The following is a 20,272-nucleotide window of genomic DNA, read 5'->3' as shown; positions in this document are numbered from 1 at the left end:
GGAGACAAAAGTTGGAAGCATCATCGTTGATAACGTCACGCGCTATAGTCAACACAATCGAAATGCATAAAAAGCTTGGCTTTTATGGTTTCCGAACGAATTAACTAGAATTTACAGATACCTAAATAAGACTGGTGGAATGGTTTACATAGATATCATTCTATGCTCGCACTGTACCATCACACATACATACCTGTAGGATTAAAATTCAGGCACGCATTCGAGGCAGAAGAAAGCAATGACCAAATTCAATCAAAAATTTATTTATTATATATAAGTTTTTTAAAACTAAACACTAATTTGCAGAGATTCAGTGTGTCAATGACAATTTCATTGTGTTATAAAACCTAGTCTCTGCATTTATCTCATCTGCGACACATGTCTCGCGTGGTAACCAGTGCTCGATGTTGGAGACTACTCCCTTTCGAACTTTCACACGGCCGTCACATATGTAGTATACTTACATCTTGTGCAACGGATGTCGTCGCAATTACGACCGTCCGATTATTATTGCACGGTATTGTACGACCAAATTACAGCATCTCGGCTTCCCATCCGGTCTAATGAAATCAAACGAGCTACTTTGAATCTTATGGAGGTGAAGATAGAGTTTAAGCGGAAGATGAAAAGATGCGTCGCGATTATACGACCGTTTGTGATGAGGCGTCTACAGGACGCGAGGAGGTCGGTATCGACGAGCTAATAAAGGGATGGACAAATCACAGGTGAATGAATGCGTGTACAATAAGTGGTCGGACAATGGGTGTCCCGGCGAGACGACACCGCGTGGACACCTGCGGCGGAACGTGAAAAGGTAAACTTCTGATTTATGGACACAGATGTAAATGGAAAGGTTTAGATGCGCTTCAGTGAAAATCTCCCGCTTTCTAATGCAAAACTCCCGATCAATGGAGCCATCCGACTGAGAGACGCAGATATTGTCTTCGGATAATAGAAACTATTCATCCGCGCCAGACAAAATGTTTATGAAATATTGCCTGTGCTGAATGGCTGCAATTTTGAGAATCCTCACCTTTGTCTAAGAATTGGTGCAAAAAATTGTGCAAATGTTAGTTTAATAAAACAAATTTTCCTTATGAACGGGCTTCGTTTGAAGAAAGTAATTTTGATTATGCACACCTGACTGCAATTTCTACCCAACTGAGGATTTGCAATCCTCAGTTGGGTTGAAATATAATTTAGAAAGCACAAAAGACACTAATCAAAAATATAATTGTGTCCAAAATATCTTTGGCGTATACATCTCTATACGTGGATTATATTAGCACAGAAAAAGGCGTAAACGACGATAGGCCTATGACCAGTAATGGGCAGAAAAGGGATTATGGTGATAATAAGAACATGCCAACCAAAACTTATACAAGACCATTGAAAATATACACAACACAGATCAATTTCCCTTATATATTTGTCTCATGCTGGGCACCTTTCTCAACTTCTTAACCAAAAAATTATAACCACTAAACACACCTTTAATTCCAGCACTTACGAGATCATAGTAAACCAATCAGAGAACAGTTCCAATAGTCAACAAGCCTGCATCGAAACACAAAGTGCAGCAAGAAACAATTAGCAGGCGTCGCCTAGCAACCCGTGTCAGTTACCTGAGGCATGCGGCGCGAGCAGTCACCCCGGTAAGTACCAGTCTTGCATTCATGAGTCAGGCCCTAGGTCCCTCAGTGACCCGGTTCGCACGGGCATTGGTAACTCTCGGTTCATATGGTGCGGAATTTTATTATAATGTTACTCTCATTCACGAAGATGTCAACTAGAAATGAGAGTAAATTGTTATTTTCTAAATTTTTTACGTTGCGAGTCGTGTATTTAAAAACAAATCAGTCAATGATTTATATTTCATAATTGAATTGTAATTAACTAAATACCCTATTAAATTGGGTAAAGCTGTAAGGATAGGGTTAATTATCTATTGAATAAATACTTACACAACAAATAACAATATGTAAAAGTACATTAGGCGGACTTAATGCTAAAAGCATTAACTGTCAACCTTTAGAATTGACGACCTCGGTGGCGCAGTGGTAAAGTGCTTGCCTCTGAGCCGAGAGGTCCCGGTTTCGATCCCATGATGGAAAATGATCTTTTTCTGATTGGCCCGGGTCTTGGATGTTTATCTATATATTTGTTATAAAATAATGCAAAGTTCAATCTCAAGAATTCACAAAGTTCTCCGAGATTTGTTTATCAGTTCTAAATCCCCCTCAACTGAATCATCTAAACCGGTAATCCTAAAAACTTTGAATTTAATTATATCAAAAATGGATCACAATCAACCAATTGATCCTAAATTAGCTCTGGAAATTGGACAAGAACAGTTAGACATGTGTTCAGACATTTTTACATGTCAACCTCCAGTCTCACATTACTCATCAAATGACGAAAAAATACAAAATGGTAACATTCACCATCTGATGGGGGAATTAAAGAACTATTGGATCCAACTCTCAGATCCACTAAACGAGAGGATTCTTGATGTATAAGATCGAATTTGCATTGAAATTGGAGATACCAGAAAAGATCTTCATCAAAAATATACCATTATGGTAGGCATTGCTGCAGACGATACCCCTATCTTGATTGATGACTTAATCCAATGCTGTAATTTGGGGCCTACTGTTGTGAAATCAATGATAAAAATAGCCATCACTGCCTATTCTGCAGCCAAAGCTAGAAATACCACCGTTGCCATTGAACAGATATCCACTACTGCGACAGATATGAAAGTGTTAACTCAAGAGATACTAACACAGCAAGAGTATCACCTTGAGTCAATAAAGCATCACACCCTGGCCTGGAACTCAATGGGAACAAGTATATATAGTATACAAGTATATAAGTTAATGGGGGAGATAGATCAAAGGCTACTAGCCATGACTCAGCCTGGTGGGCAGTATTATAAGAAAGAAGCAGCATCTCCATCACTAAGCTCTAAAGGCTCACCAGATGTGAACTTTGGGGGATCTCTGGATTTAGTTCAAGGCTGTGAATACAAATGCCAATACGGGACATTAAGATTCTTAGATGACACCAATCTAAGTTTCACTGCTGAAAGTGAAGAGGGATCAGTGTTGGCTAGATTTGTATCCAATGTGAAATCTCCCAAATCCATTATGGCCATCTTCAATAGAGACCTGGGGTCAGTTATCACCATTCTAAAATCTAATCCATCTTATAAGGATTATAATACCTGGGACAAAACTCAAAAATTCATGTTTCTCAAAAAGTTGGCTTCAGAAACCCCCATTTGTACAAGTCAATGGACAAAGTGCCTCATCTAAATATAATCCTAGTATGTATCTTGACACTTACATCACTACCATAAAATATAGTATCGTTGAGTTAGTATATGACACAAGTCTCGAACTTACTTGGGGCTAGCTCAATCTGTGTGGTTTGTCCTAATATATATTTCTGTGGAAAGTTTAATATAATTTGGTTTTTTTTTTTTTAGGTCATGCTGAGAATATAATACATTTTGACTCCTAATATTCTGTCATTTAGCGTGTATGTAGGTACATTCTATTGGATTGGATGCTTATCTGTAATAATAGAATTATTTTAGAGAATGATTTTAGATTTGAACAATGAATAAGTAAATAAACTTTTAGGTGAAATGAATGAATGGTAAAATTTTAGTGGAAAACTGTAATGTTACACAATATTACAGTTCACATTTTACTTTCTGACTCATAAATTTTTATTTACCAAACCGCTTTCTTTTTATCATCGAACTCGATTACAATCGTTGTTAGTTATGAAAATGGACCAAACAGATTTTATATGCGATGACTGAATCTAGTCATTCATATTGGAACAAATACATCAAACAATTCATTGATATGTTATTTATGGATTGTAACTTTGTTGAGCAAACTATAAACACAGAATCAATTCATAGCTGCACTATATCTATCACAGTTATTACATCTGGGTCAAGAGCTAGATAAGAATAAGAATACATACTAGAATATATACTATTGTCAGAATAAAAAAATATATATATTATTATTTGCTAATTTTAACTTTGCTATTATTTCCTTTAGTCAAAGTCAAAAGCATTTTTTCCTATTTATACCAACATAGGCACTTTTCCAAGTCAAATTTTATATGATATATTAATTTCTCATAAAGCTACAAAATACGGTCCCACTGATATGTAGTCCATGTAAACCCAGCGCTGGCGTCGCAGGCGGCGCGCGACGTCCGGTCGCCGGCAGATGTCGCTTGGCGGCCTTGTCGCGACGCGAAATATACACTCACGCATACGCAATACGCTCTCTCTCTCTCTCATCTCCGCGGTTTCGTTTGTAGCTGTGATGCCATGAAGCCTGAGGTTAGCGTAGAAAATAACCTTGTTGTGAAGATTAGGTTGTGTGTGTGTGAACCACACGCACTAATTTACAAGGTCATGTTCAAATGCTTTTAAACCTGACCTAGCATAACCTAGTTATGTTGAGCTCTCTTCTTCCTCAGCCATTTTGCACTTTCCAACTGTTTCTGTCCACTTTACACGGCCACACTTAGTTATCAGATCATTGGCACGCATTCATCCTTGACGACATCAAGCCAATTCTTGGGTTTGCCAGAGACAAGGTGGAATCGGCATAGCCGGAGATTCTTTTCATTCGGAGATTCATTCATTCTTAATTATATACTTTGTACTTATGTACATAAGTACTTTAACCGTCCTGAGAATAAATGGCGACGGGTGTAACTCTGTTGAAACGTTAGCCGTATCAAACCAGTAAAAGATCGCGCTAAATCGTTACAATACATAAAATATGCTTTTATGTATATCTATTTTATTTCAATGACCAAAACATTGTATTGAAATATATACAAAAGAGCGAATACTTCGAAGTATTCGATATCGATATCCGAATCGAATTATATCAAAGTGGTAAAGTCGTAAAACCTCGTATAATTAATCTAAACAATTGATAGAACAAATCTAATCTAAGAATTAAAAGACTACAGACATTTCATAGGAATTTTAGGAAATTTAAGTCACATTGACTTCTATGGACTGTTGTTAATCTAAACCACTTTTGCTATCGACTTTTTATTATGATTATTGCGATTACTAATTCGCTCCAATAATTTCGTTCCAAATTTTATCCACATTAAAAAAAAAAGATTGTCGAATTCTCAATTAATCATAATTGTAAATCACACATCATTTTGCTAATAAATTATCTTTGTCATTACAATTAACACAGCACGTGTTTTTATTGTGTATACAAAACTTTACAAAAGTGCTTGAATACACGTCGACAATGCAGATCACAAATCGGACAAACTTTTGAAACCTTTCACCGCCTACAGATACAAATACCATAAGGAACACGTAATTTACCACAGATAAAGTATACTTTCTACCGACCATAAACTCGCAACTGAAACGCAATAAAGTGAATTCTGCGAACAATCTTCATTGGAAATCCTGTTAGGTGTATAATTATATTCAATGTCTCTAAACATTACAATACACAATACGACAGAGGATCATAATTTCTCATATCGATTTCTAGTACAAGACAGTTATAGGTGTTCAGACTTCCTCAGCTGGTGACCGTCGAGTCCAGGATCGAGTCCAAATGTGAAGTGGAGACGAAAAATTTGGGCATGGTTTCCCCATCTTTAGTTTTCAGATAATTGTCCTTTTGGCCATTAACATAGCATAACATTCACACTATTTTAATTTACGAATTCAGAACCATGATGTTAAACCATTGAAGTTTTTTCGCCGGGAGCCGGTCCTAGAATATCATCTGGTGTTGCTGATGAACTAAAGGTGTATTCCAAATTTCAGATCATTGGACGATGGAAACTGGGACAAATTTAAATTTAATATGAGATTTAATGCAAAGAAAGAAGAAGAAGAATGAAAGAAGATGCGAGTATAGCCTGATAAACATGTCACAATTCGAAATACTTACAGGAGCGAAGGTCAGATAGTATATTAAAATAATTTTAAATATACTTTAAGCATATTTAAAATTGTTTTAATATGCTACCGAAGCATATTACCGTGTATACATGGAACGTCGACATCGCAGTTCAGCTATCTCCTCGACTTAACCACTATAAATGTCATGCCGAGTATAATTTCACGCAATAATAACGCGGCACCTACAGGCATAGCTTGTAGCTTCAACATATCATTGAAACAATCATTGGAAATTCGTCTTTATCACCGCCACATAGAGCTCAATGGAGAGTAATTCGATGAGTGGTTAAGTGTACTGATCGGTCAATAATTGGTGGTGTACGTAATAGACCCTTGAATGTCAAACCACAGACAATTTCAGCGGTTTACGACATGAAGCTTACGCGACATTAAAATCATAAATATGAGTGCCTGTCCTCTACTGGCCACACTGTTATAATTTTCATTGTACTAATAAACATTTTGATATATAGTTTATTCAATTCTCATATATAATTTAGGCTACACTACAATTTAGTCAATATTTAGATATAACAAACAGTCAATATAGAATTATATTTGTGTAAGGATTTTAAAAATCGTATACAGGTTTTCGTAAAATAGACGTTCAGTTTATAGGCACTATTTCACCTCAAAATTATACCTACCTAATATATAATATTTTTCAAAGCTACACGTACAAACTACTAGCAATAGCAATTCGGAACGCCCATTGCCCAGAAGAAATGCCGCAAGAAACTCAATTATTATCATTAACACACCATTATAATTTTTATTGTACTTTTTTTATTTATTTACCATAAACAATTAATTTGTTGGACTTATTGCTCGAGGGAATTTCCGAGGTTCCACCTACCCTAACATTTTTGAACCTGTGTCATGACAGCCAACAATAACAGAGCCGTATGCGTCAAAGAACGCAAACATAATAAAATGCATGAACGAATGTTGTTGTAAAGTCACCTTCGCGTCTGTCATTTGACCCGGCGTCCTAGGTGAGCGACAAAAGCGGCAAGGACGGCGGCGCGTTACGCGTTTTATTGACGGCATCTTTGTAGTCATACACACTCAGGGATGCATACCATCGCATCGCGTCATGTAGCAATCCGCCGTTGAACTAGGACAGTGGGTAAACGACGCAATTCGTACTGCGTGGGCAAAATGGATAAGGGTTGTCTAAGGTCAGGGTTTCTAGGTGATCTCGTAAAAGCAATGAAATATCGACTCTTTGTACATAGACATACATTACTTATTTCATCGCAGCATGAGTTATGGTGTGATGGAATAGGATATTTATCTATAACTTTGTCCTTATTTAAAGACCGATATAGATTAGCGTCGTAAAACGTAAACACGATACCATTTACTCTTACATTTGGCTGTGTTCGGCTTCTAAGGCACACCAAAGGTTTTTTACGCTGACCCGGGTTTCACGGCGTCACAGTCTCAAATGCAACAATATACGATTATGGGCGAGAACGATTGAAGATTGTCAAAAAACCGTCAATTTTTTTATAGATCGATCATCATCATCTTCAGCGAAGAACATCAATATATTTTCTTTGAAATGTCGTTCTCAATTCCAGGAACTGGATGGAAGGCAACCCTGAGTAGAATCGGCCGTGTGACGTCAGCGCCGGATGCCGGGGACTTTGCACTGCGATGAGTCAGATTACAATCGAATAATCAAATTGCATCGATATCAATGTACTCGCGATCTACTATATTAGTATGTTTACGATACGTAGCTGTAGTGAATTTTATTTCATAAGTACTTATATGAAATGTCACAAAATGGTGGTCTGAAAACTAACAATGCCGACGATCGTGTGGAGACGAGAAAATGTAGGAAAGCGGACCCTGGGCTCCGACGCTCAACGACAAAGGAAGTAACCGAGAAAACGCCCAGATGAGAGAGAGACACAAAATATTATTATGACTTAATTGAAGTTATTTTGATGCAGGATGACCTGCTAGGTGTGAACTGATGTTGACGTGTGTGACTGATTGACGACCTCCGTGGCCTAATGATCAACATGCCGGACTGCACTGGAGGTCCGGAGTTCGATCCCCGGTCAGCTCAAAGTGGAAAATGATATTTTTCAGATTGACCTGGGTCACAAGTTTCGAACTTACTATTGGGCTAACTCAATCTGTCTGATTTGTCATTATATATTTATTTATTTTTATATGACAGTGACTTCCAATTTAAATTGGTTCAGAAACATGTACCTAGTGTCGTAAATAGTGATTGTAATCCCGCGTAACAGGATCCCAAATCGATTGGTTCATATATATATAATACACTAGCTGCGCCCCGGGGCTTCGCTCCCGTGGGAATTTCGGGATAAAAAGTGCCCTATATGTTGTTGCAAGTCATTTTCTACCCGTGTACCAAAATTAAATATCTTGAGGCCCCATTAGTCATAATCCTTTCCTGTTAATCAAGTAATAAAGGAATACAGACCACTTGATCAACTTGCTACAGATAAATTAATCACAAACATATTCAAAACAGATGTTATTTTTGTGATACATTTTAATGTTACTCATATCCTTTGATTCGCCAGAATCGCTTCAAACCGTTTAAAGGTCAGTTCTTACTCATTGATAAAAGATCCCACCCCCAGTCAAGGGTGAATCACGCTAACACGTCATAGGCTCAATTGGGGAAAATTTCGTGAGGCACCCGTGTTGGCCTCTTCTATTTTTAGCTAAGACCTAGGTTAAGCGAGCGAATACTAAACAAACACGTAGTTGTTTACATTTTGGATAATGGAATAGAATCTTTCTAACTACTGAATGTTAAAAAACATGACTCAGGTTTGTCTGTTAACTCACGAGTATAATTGAAATTGAAATTGTTTTAATCACAGGATGGAGTTTTTACCACTCAACCACTATACTACACCACTAGCACTTGTGCAATAAAAAGCAAGATAGCTGGAGTTCTGTCTCTCTCTGCGCTTTACCAGTTCCTTCCGCAGCCAAAAGTGTCGGAACCCAGGGTCCTTACTTTCTCATTTTTATCTCCACGTCACATGATTGTGCCTATACTGTCTATAATACTAACCTGCACCGATACTCTTCTAGCCTCCTTGACGTCATCAAGGACGCCTTGCACTAGGACCAAGTGGTATACAATATTATTGCTTGAATATCCTATTTAACAGTGAGATATTATACTAATAACTTGATCCGTTTGCAACAAAAAGCAAAACATCAATTAAGTAGATCAAACTGTTTCTTCCTGTCGATTATATCCGAAACTCATCACAGGTGTGTTCCAATGTGGAGAGGTACCACATAAATGATGGTCACGATAGTACAACTGTCACCATCATTACGAATCGGCAGGACAAAAACCTTAATTCTGATGACTTTTTAATTTATTTCTGACTAGTTCGGAAAGGGATAATGACGAAAAAAGAGGGAAAAAAGTGGAGTAACGGTATTCCGAGGCTAAGCAAAAAGTCGGATCGCGCTGGTTGGATGATTCCACTAGGATAATAGGACAAATTATTTTTAGAATAGGTATATAACTGTTTTCAAATTATTTATGCCTACAATAGGTATAAATAATTTGACCTAACCTACTCGTATTTCTAAATAAAGATCAAATGCAAAAACATGGAGCTTAGAGTATTAACGATGTGGGTGGAGTGAAAAGCTTTGAGCGAGAAATAATTGATTTTATTCCTAGACAGCTTCTGATTCGAAATTGAAGCGGAATCGATGCCATTGAAGCGGCTTGGTTTTGGCAAGAAAAGATTTAGTAGTAGCGTTTTCAGATTTGCCATCGAGACTAAAAGAAGAAGAATAGATGATACGATTATTCAGAACATCGAGAGAGAACTTTTGAACAAACGCATTACGAAAATCGAATCTTTATCGTAAAGCAATACAAACTGAGCAAGTAATATATAATCTGTGGCCTGGGGTCCCTTATCGCTTCCCTAGCATTTCACTATTTCACTTTTTTCCAGCCAGTTCCATTCACAAGCGTTATCGCTACCACGAACCCGGGTTATCGTCGCGCGATATCGGGGCCGGCCGATACGCTGAGATTTCCGCCGGCTCGATTGACAGTGTAAAGGTGTGTTTACACCAAACGAGCGAATGCTCATTCTTTCGTTGTTCTGTCAGATTTTAGGAATATAAAATAAGCGCTCGTTTGCTTGCTTTATCGAAGCCAACTTGCAGTTGGCTGCTTCGCTACGTCGACATTTACTGCTTAACCGGAGGAAATATGGCGACAATCTCAAGGACCATAAATCAGAAACAGAAACAGCATAAAGGTGGGAACAAACCTCGGCTTTGGCCGTTAGTCTCAAAAATGGCCAGAGCGGTATATTGCTCAAAATACTCTAAGGGCCTAAAGGGAAAAGCGACGCCGGTACAGATTGTACGTTAAATGGCAACAAGGTAGCATTCTTAGAAATACTCTTCGGAAGCTTTAGAGCTTCCGAAGAGTATTTCTAACAGTTGCTTAGAGCTTCCGAAGAGTATTTCTAAGAATGCTACCTCTTTGTTCGTTTAGTGTAAACGCTGTTCGCACGAAGTAAGGATAATAATGCTCTTGTCCTATGTTCGTTCAGTATAAATGCTCCTTATGTTGTTTGTAATATCGCCATTCTTACGATAAATGCCAGGTCTGACACAATGATTGGAAGGGTCTTATCAGTCTTCCTTACCATTGCCTGAATGTGGCATCCGCGAGTTGGCGCTGCGAATTTTAGATTTCTGTGCACGTGCAGAATTCTGTCGCCATTAATAAGACTTTTGACAAATTACTATTAAATTGGCCAATTCAACGATAATCATATATTAATGATGAAGTTTAGATAATATGCTACAGTTATTTTGGTATTTTTGATAATGTATTCAACAGCATGTTTATTATAGACAACCTAGCTAAGGCTAACCGAGGAAATAATAAACAATACCAACATCAATGCAATCTACAAAATAATCAAATTTATTTTCGTTTTAGTTACTCAGCGGTATAAAATCCTAAAACCGAATCAACTCTTACAGGATTTTCACACGATTTTCATATTAAAATAAACTTAAGTAGACATCAAGCCGTCGCTATGGGGTTCGTCCACATAACGCTTTATTTAATGGCACCATCGGAGCCTGCAGTTCTCAGAAACGGCTAAAAACAACATTTTTATAGATGCAAATGACGTGAAATGATGCGAAAAAAGATAAAAGAGAATCTTTATGCGAGCGAGCTCAAGGCAATCATATTGTACAGACAGCGTATTTATTACGCTGAAATGTTGATGGAATGCCGCGCTTAATGTCAAGTTGTTAATGACTTGTACTCCCATAGTCGTACGAGGCGATTAAGACACATAGCCTTATTAGCTTTAAAACGGCGCCCTAGAATAGGATCTTCTTAAGAGTCAACTAAGGAACTCATAGCCTAGCCACCTGATATGCAACAATAGCATTCCCAAAGAGATCCCACACGGGATCTTAAATTATTTTTTTACGCTGACACTGAGCTTCGCAGCGTTACAGCCCCGTTACGGAAACATGTGGAGATGAAAAAGAACTAGCATAAAATATACTAAACATATAGATATATCTTTAGACATGTATTTTGCAAACTATACACACACGTGATAAATTAAAGTAATATAGAAGTACGTACAGAGGCCATAGAAGGACACAATGTACATTTTGGACACACCACGGCATGGGTAATTTTCCCCATCAGTGAAATACAAAATTAAAATTTTGTAGTAAAATGTGATGTCATTTATTTTGAGCTTTAATGTACTTTTAAACCGTTCAATGTAATGTTACAGCTCAGTAGATGTGTAATGTAGGAGGAGCCTAAGTAGATATAAGGTTATATAAGAGTTGGTCATGATCCATCATTTCAATCACACGTCCAATCATTACATGGCGACCCTGCCAGTCTGTACTGCATTAAACAATGGTATAAGATAGACTCTTTATTCACACTTTATTAAACTTATAACATCTACTTATTATTTAGGTTATTCCTATATTACACACCACAAGATTATTTATCTGTAAACACATGAGTTTGCATTATTGATGATGTAGTGTTGATGAAAAAAAATTAATCATCATGTTTTGAATTTTCGCAAGAATGTGTCAAATGAAGTTATATTGTTTTATGAATAAATGAACAATGTAATTTTTAACAAATAAATAAACTTACTTGATCAAAAGTTGTAGTCGGTTCAACCTGAAACAAAATATGTATCATAAGTTTTGAATAGTTTAAAATGCAGATATCATTATCACTACTTGGATAAAGAATTTCAGTTTTTCTCAGACATCCTACTTGTTTCTCATACGAAATAGGACACGGCCTCACCCACTAATAATAAATGGAAACAATATTGATAAAATGCCTTACTTGCTAATAAAAATTCGAAAAAGCCAGGATTAAATCAAACAAATTGGTATTGATAAAATGCAAATTGGTTACATTTCTCTATAAAAATTATATCTAATAGCAATAAAACGTAAATTCCCACGATCCTAGGTTATTAAGACGTAGACTCAACGGCCATTTTCGGTCTATCAAAAATAATTGCTGCATATTAAATATTATTCAATCCATATTTGATTTCAGAGTCAATAAACTTGTTATACTGCAATGTGTACAAAAAAACAGAATGTTTAATTTAATACCTACTAGTTTTTGATAACATCCAACGATACGACTTATTGAGAGGGTGCTCCCGTCGGTCGGGGAGCATCATACGACAAAAAAAACATTTTTCATTTCATTCATCATCCTTATACATATTATAAAACAAAGTACTTTATGTCTGTTCGCTATAAACTCAAAAACTAAAATAATGTGGCATGTTTTAGTGTTCACTTTTAATTGAAATACATTGATAATTAATGTACTATGCGCAGTGCATTGCAAGGATGATATGCGCTAAATTCGAATAATACCCAACAAGCACATACTATTAGAGACCGACCTAACTGACGTCAACCCTCTTTGGGAATTGTTGTTGTCAAGATTCTCTTCCTGCCACACGGCACGACAATCACGGGTTAGACATCCTGGTTGTCGTGCCAGGTGGCAGGGAGAGACTAGGCTCCAGGTCGTATTCCACACGATTTAAAGCAAAAGCTAGTTATAACCAGGACAATTCTGTGAATATTATGAAATCAACACATGTTTGCGAATGCTAAGATATCCTAAAATAATATGCGAATCGATTCTCAGTAGTACTAGAATTGAGTCACACAGGTTTAATGGATTGTCGACTAATGACTCACTGGCGCTTGCGATAAGGAAAACTGTATCTTGAGATATTACAATTGTCTTAAGTACCTAAGAGCATATATTGTATGTTATTGTTAATATTGTATGGAGAGCCCCGTTCTATACTATACATATACTTTTTAATAATAATTAGTACGCGTGAACTCAATCTAGCCTTAACACTTAAGAAGCCTTCAGGCGACTTAAATAAGATATGACACCGGTGTTAGCAATAACACACTCGATAAGAAATTTTCTCACCTAAATAAAAAAATTACACATAACCGGGATAAATTTATTAAACTGGTATAAATCCAAATTGATTTAGATGCCAATTATAACGTTTTTTATCAGAGAATGCAAGTGCAATAAACGTCATCCCGATGTTTACTGCCTCCAATATCACACATTACTGTTGTAACTGTATGCAATTTGTCTATGTCGATTGATAACATATTATTTATGGTATTAGCACGCGTTTTATTTCTTATCCTTGCTATTTTCAATATTGAAATGCCTATTTATCCCAACTAATATTATAAATGCGAAAGTAAGTTTGTTTGTTACCTCTTCACACTCTATCTACTCAACTATTCTTCCTAAAATTTAAAAATTTTATAAATTTGGCATACATGTAGCCCCGAGTACGGAGAAGGATGTAGGGTACTTGAGGGAAATCCACGCGGGCGGAGCCGCGGGTAAAGGTTAGGAATATTATAAACGGGAAACTAAACCACGTCTAAACCACGAGATTTTGATCAAAAGTTTTATGAGCAAGCGAACAGGCATGTGGCCCCATTGGGAGATAAAAGTTTGTATGGAAAACGCAAACGACATTGTTTGCTACGCGAGGAGCCACGGTAAACTACTAGTTAAATGTTAGCAGCTAGTTAAATAATAAACAAAGAATTAAGCAGAAGTTCAACAGTAAGCAGTTCTTTCGCTTTCAGATCAACATGTTCAATTGTTCGGTATTTCGGTAGACCATAGTGTAAAATTATTTATTTTAGAGCCTTGAAACAGAAGGTTGATAACCCTTTTCCAGGCGGCATAGGTCGATAAGGCCCGACAAACGTTAGCGGAAACGAGGTCAGGGTTCGATTCCCGATGAGCATTGGAAGATTTCCGCTTCACTGTATAATGTACAATGCAATCTGTGTGTAGATAAGGTTTTGAATATTTAAACGTGTCTTTGTGTCAAAGACAATGTATGAATTGGGGGTTTCGTTTTTTTTGTGTTGCTATGCCGGTGAGTACGTAGAAGTTACAAAACCGACCATGGAATCCGATTTTTAATTAGTTAAACCACTAATGAAATAAATAAATAGTTTAAATTTTATCAATTGTTTAAAATGCAAGTTTTAGTACGAAAGTCTCAAATTTAATTTCTAAAGTACTAGATGTTGTCCCCGGCTCAGCACATGACAAAAACCTAGATGTCACTCTCCGGTTCCCCAACTAATTGCCATATAAAAATCACCTCAGTAAAATCCTTTTTGATATGAAAAAAGGACAAACAAACACACTTTCACATTTATAATATTATTATGGAATTTGAAGTATGTGTACAAATTAAGCAGGTAATTACGCATAGGATAGGGACATGAGCCATGTAAACAAAGGTCCAAATTTACCCCCGAATTTACATTTAAGTATTTCTTTTCTCTACTACTTTACTTGAACATTTGTTGCGTACCGAGGGTTAAGGGCACCTTATGAACTGTATTTTTGTGTATTTTTATTTTTGATCAGAATAGTTTTTGACTAGCAGATAACAGAAATAAGAGTACCTTAAAAATCGACTATATTATGATACCTCTATCCGTGAAACGTCTTATTGTATATAGTCCGGTCACAATGTTATAGTCATGTACTAAAGTTGCAATTGCAAAATATTTTCCTCAAATGCGTACAGAAACATGCAGCAAAAAGTATTATATAGTGTAACTACATCTACATTGGGGGTACAATAAAATGTTGATGGCTCAGACATAGTACAGTCAACAGCACATCAAGTTAATCTGCATATACTTCCATGACGCGGTAATAGCGGCGAGTTTGCATTTAATTTGGGTAGGTTGACGTGCTGTCGACTGTACAATCTGGCTAGTACATTAAGTCGATGGCGCAGAATAATCATTATGGTTGTATTTACATAGAAAAAATATAAAATTTGTGAAAACATGCGATTGTCTTATGAGAGGCAGAATAAGTAGTCGAAAACACTTATCGATTTGAGAAAATAATATCGCGATAATATATCGTAATATATTGATTTTGTTTAAAATGTGTTATTAATTTATTGGTAAATTATCAGTTTTGATGGTCTATTAAAAACTCCGAAGATACATTGAACTTTCTGTGAATCTTCTTTATTTGTTCTTCTTTTATCGCAAAACAAATTTCTTCCAGCCAACTTTTTAGTGGAAACTTTTAAATAAAGAAATGATAGCACATTCGGATTCGTAACACCATTAATAACAACAGTAGGTAACATTCTGTCAAATTTATGCTATGGCGCAGGTCTCCTCGCGACCTTGCGCAGTTTAGGCGATGTGTGAGTCACACGCCCACATACAAATATGTCACCATATATGTAGATTTGACAGATCCAGTCCTAATTCACTTGATATTATCGTTTGTGTATGTATTGGGAATTTTGACAAGCGACTATCAATAAAAAAAAAATTAGTTGAAAATTATCTTATACCGCCCGTCCCAGCATTGTTCGGGTAAAACCTGTTAAAAAAGTTGCATATGTTACTTCTGAAGGTCTCGTCTGTCTCTGTACCAAATTTCATCAAAATCGACCCAGTACTTTTGAGTTTATTCATTAAAACAAAAAAAAATCAGAAATTCTCTTTATAATATTATAGTATGGAAGTATGGATAAATTTAAAACGATTATTATTGTTTTAAAATGTTTTGCTTACGCGCGAAGATAAGTTTAAGTCTAGTTCAAATGTTACATATTCACATATATCTTATTCTTTGTTTTTGTGTCAAGAGTTATGCAATAAATATGTAATAATAGTTTTGTTTTTTATCAATTTGCAAATGGCAGAATTATCGATGTTCTAAATCAGTGTCCAATAAAATCCAGAATCCTGAATATTTGCGAGAATATAATCGTATCGCCATCGACTACATTTGTGGAAAATGAACGTAATAAGAGTACAGTCAACAGCACATCGACCTACTCAAATTCATTGCAAACTCGCCGCTATTATCACAACAGTCGAAGCGCAATCACGCTGGCTGTTGTAGTCGCCCAGATGGTGGTATAAAATTCTTCATCTGTTGTGCAACATATCAGCAAGAATGATCAAGTCAATCTTACGATTACGATGTTTTTTATCAATGTTCGAATACGATGTAATATTATGTTACATGAGTTCGATTTCAACAACACGCACAAGAGACGCAGACGGACGCCTGAAGGTGTGAACGAGCGTGTAATGGTTTATTTATTTATTTTACATGACAATTGGTGCGCGACCGCCCGCCAGACAGACCGTTTAGTCGCCCAGTCATCGGTATAAAATTATGTACTTAGTTAAAATGTTAATATTGACTGACAATATAAGTAGCTTCAATTCGCTATTTATCGTTATGACCATAATAAAAATATTATAATTTAATGCGTTTATACATTTGTGATTGTTCATTAAAGTTGATAAATTAATTTAGGTTAAATAAATATCTAGATTCATTTTGTAATCAAAAAGTCGCTAAATATTTTTTTATGTTAGGTACTAGTCATAAAAATTTCCATATTGGTAGTATATTTACATCCAATAACTCTGGCAAGCTAGTCACGTTATTGTCGAAATAATGTTAGGGAATACTTTAACGTAGCGAAATGTAAATAAAAGAAGTAAATATAACGTTGTTGGATCGTGCCAAGAAAATATCTCGCTACTCGACGGCTATATGCACGAGAGTCAGGTGTTAATATCTACTGGAAATGGCCCAACCGAAACTGAATCTTTCAAATATGTCCCGGCTCCATTTGGTTGATTTAAAAAATAACACAGCTTCACATCGTGCCTTCCTTTATCAAATTTCATCATAATGGGCGCGGCGACTACGGTTAAATAGCTGCAGAAGAAGCCAGACATACATTCGTATTTATAATAAATGCTTAAACAATAATAGACAACACTTTCACCTGAGTATTTTTCCGATTTCCCTAAGCCATTGAGCGTCTGAGCTCGTATTGTATTTATAATAAGACATATATATATGGAAGCAGCTTTTTCACCGCGCAAATTGTAAACGCCAATTGGAGATAGAATTTTCGCTACTGAAACCAACGTAGCATTGCCTGGCTCTGTGTGCCCCGCAAGTTACAGACGTGTTACATCTGTAATGGTGCCAAAAAGACGTTTCGTGAAAGTGGAATTTTATTCTGTTTCTACATGCTAGCCATTTATACACATGTCTGGGAGGTTAGTTGCGCAAACGACGCAAAAACCGAGAGAGTAACGACCCAACGGGGCCGCCCTTGAACTTGACACGTGCCTCTTGACGGCGATGTGATCATTGTCAACTTTTTTTATAAACCAAACCTCTTGATAGGCTAACAACCTGTGTCTCTAGCTCTGATTGCTTGTTTGTAGGCTTGCTTTATTTATTAATTAATAGTTGTACACGTGAGCCGCCAGCTGATCTGATTCGGCATAAAATTACGTTTAATAAAAAAAAATCGAAGCCATTAGTTGACAACATTCAAGAAGAATAGTTCTCGTTTGACTTAATAGCAGCATAAACATATGCATTCGTATTTGTTGCACTTTGTTGTTGTTTACAAAACATACTGGCCAGATTATGACAAAATTTTGTGCGTGAATATTAAAATTGGCGGAAATTTGCAAATTTGGAAATTTTCAATTGTGCTGCTAGTACTTATATAATTCAGTTTCATTAAAACACCAGGCGATGCAAACAGTTCTCGAAATAAAACATATTCATGAAAAATGCGTATGTTGGAGGGTTAATAAAACTCAACTGACAGACGATCGTTCATATTCTCAAATGCCAAGACGATGATTTCATCCATTTAAATGTTTTAATGATAAGATGCTGGCATGACTCAATTTACGATTAACGGCTGGATTAATATCGGTTTTTTCCCAATTAAAGGATTACATACATATACATTATAGGAAGAAAGTAGCTCTCTTTCCTTCAATTTTCCACCCTAAATCATCAAAAAATGCACGATTACTCTCACTAATACAATTAATTCTCAAAGCCCGTCTCTAAAAAAATTACCGAACTCGTCCTTTACAAGGGCCTTTATCCCCAGACGTACATGCAATATATAATAACGAACCCCTGCATCCAAATATCCAGCAGCGAAGGCGTTGCTCCCGTGCGCCCCGACCGACCTTCAACCCAACTAGATTTAGAATTGGCAACTCTGGCTAGAACAGAACACCGTTTTATTACCCTTTTTTTTGTTCCTCTCAAAACCGGAGAATCTGATATGCGGCACTAGAGCATGTCTTTGTTCGTGAAAACTAGATTTTCGGAAACTTTAGATGTAATGGGCTCCAAACTGTCGCCAACCTCGGACAGATGCTGACGGGAATGAATGAATATTGCGTAGTTTATACAAGTGCTTTTATTTACCACAATGAGAAATGAGCAATTTATACTGAATCCGCCAAAGTTTGTCGAACTGTTCGCGGATTGTATGAAACCGACATATTTAAAACACACATACCTTTAACACTTTTTTTTTGAGGTGAAGCCTATGACGACCTCAACGTATGGTTGTTGGGTAAGGTTAACCCATACATTATAACTACCTACTAGGTTAATTAGTTATTTATTGTTTTAATTTTTATTTTATTGTAATTTGTTTTATGGATCTTGTGTCCGAAAAGAAACGAAGATATAAACATTTAACCCGTGAGTGAAATTTAACAGAGTGGTATCATAAGTGTGACGTAATCTGTGATATGTCTGTGGCATTGTAATTGTAGCCCGCAATTGATGAACCAATTTTAATCGTGAAAAATAGATTTGTTTGTTAACGCTTTACGCTTTATCTACTCAACCAACATTCTTAAAATTTCCCTTACATTTCATCCCGGAAACATAATCCTTTTCCCTTGGAAAATTGACGCGGGCGAAGCCGCGGGCAAAAGCTAATTTAATATACTTAATGATGGGACATATTGCGTACCGAGACATAATAAATGTTTTACAACTATTTCAAAAGGAGACACCTAGGTTATATTACTCTTTCTCGTCTGAGCGTTTTGCCTGTGGTTTTTCAGCCACATAACGTCGGAGCCCAGGGTCCGTTTTCCTATTTTTTTTCTCCACTTCCCACGGTCCTTCAGCAACCTTTGGAGTCTTCTTGACGACATCAAGCCAGCACTTTTTGGTTTTATCTCTTGTGCCAGGTCCGGACGAGAAGTGTGTACATGGTCATCCATTTGTTTGCTACATAACTTATCAGTTTGCGTAAAGCGTGGCTGTACCAGCCTACTTAATTTAATAAATAGTAGCAAAATACGAAGAGCGATACACACAGGAAAACCCACATATAGATAATGACTTATTACAATATTGAAATTACGTTTCACAATATTTATATACTTTTAACTATGCTAATCTTTTTGGTTTGTCTTGAGTTCAAAGACATTGGAACTGAGACTAGTGATCTAACCACAAACGCGTCAACTGACTTTAAAAACATAGGTGTTAATTAGCGTCCAAATGCAAATGCGACGAATAGGGAAACACATGATTAGTAAGCTAGAGAGACATTTGGACGCGCGTGACTTGAAGACCCGATAGGCATAGCTGGGATTATCATATCTAAGAAAATGATAGATTTGCCATAATTGATTAGCATACCATCAAGAAACAGCATACAATAAAGGATTTTAGGTTATCCATATACACTATATAAATCAACAATCCAGCCAACCAATCTATTATTCAAACCTAAATAGCTGGCAATGTTTCGGAAATTCAGAAGAACTTCATTC

General features: G+C 36.5%; 1 protein-coding gene across 5 annotated transcripts in view; it reads right to left on the bottom strand.

Moving 5' to 3' along the window:
- LOC128672913 (mitochondrial cardiolipin hydrolase-like) overlaps positions 1 to 20,272 on the bottom strand; it is a 125,404-nt gene that overhangs the window by 13,353 nt on the left and 91,779 nt on the right. For 3 of the 5 annotated variants that reach the window (XM_053750434.2, XM_053750431.2, XM_053750433.2), the window contains one exon: positions 12,192 to 12,218. The exons of the other annotated variants lie outside the window; for them this stretch is intronic. The gene's annotated coding sequence lies outside the window, so the exon portion shown is untranslated. The remainder of the gene's footprint in view (positions 1 to 12,191; positions 12,219 to 20,272) is intronic. 5 annotated transcript variants of the gene reach the window in all.

The sequence above is a fragment of the Plodia interpunctella genome, chromosome 10 (assembly GCF_027563975.2).
Source record: "Plodia interpunctella isolate USDA-ARS_2022_Savannah chromosome 10, ilPloInte3.2, whole genome shotgun sequence".
Taxonomy (NCBI): domain Eukaryota; kingdom Metazoa; phylum Arthropoda; class Insecta; order Lepidoptera; family Pyralidae; genus Plodia; species Plodia interpunctella.
Note: the sequence above shows the minus strand (reverse complement) of the source record. Positions and strands in the feature narration are given on the sequence as shown.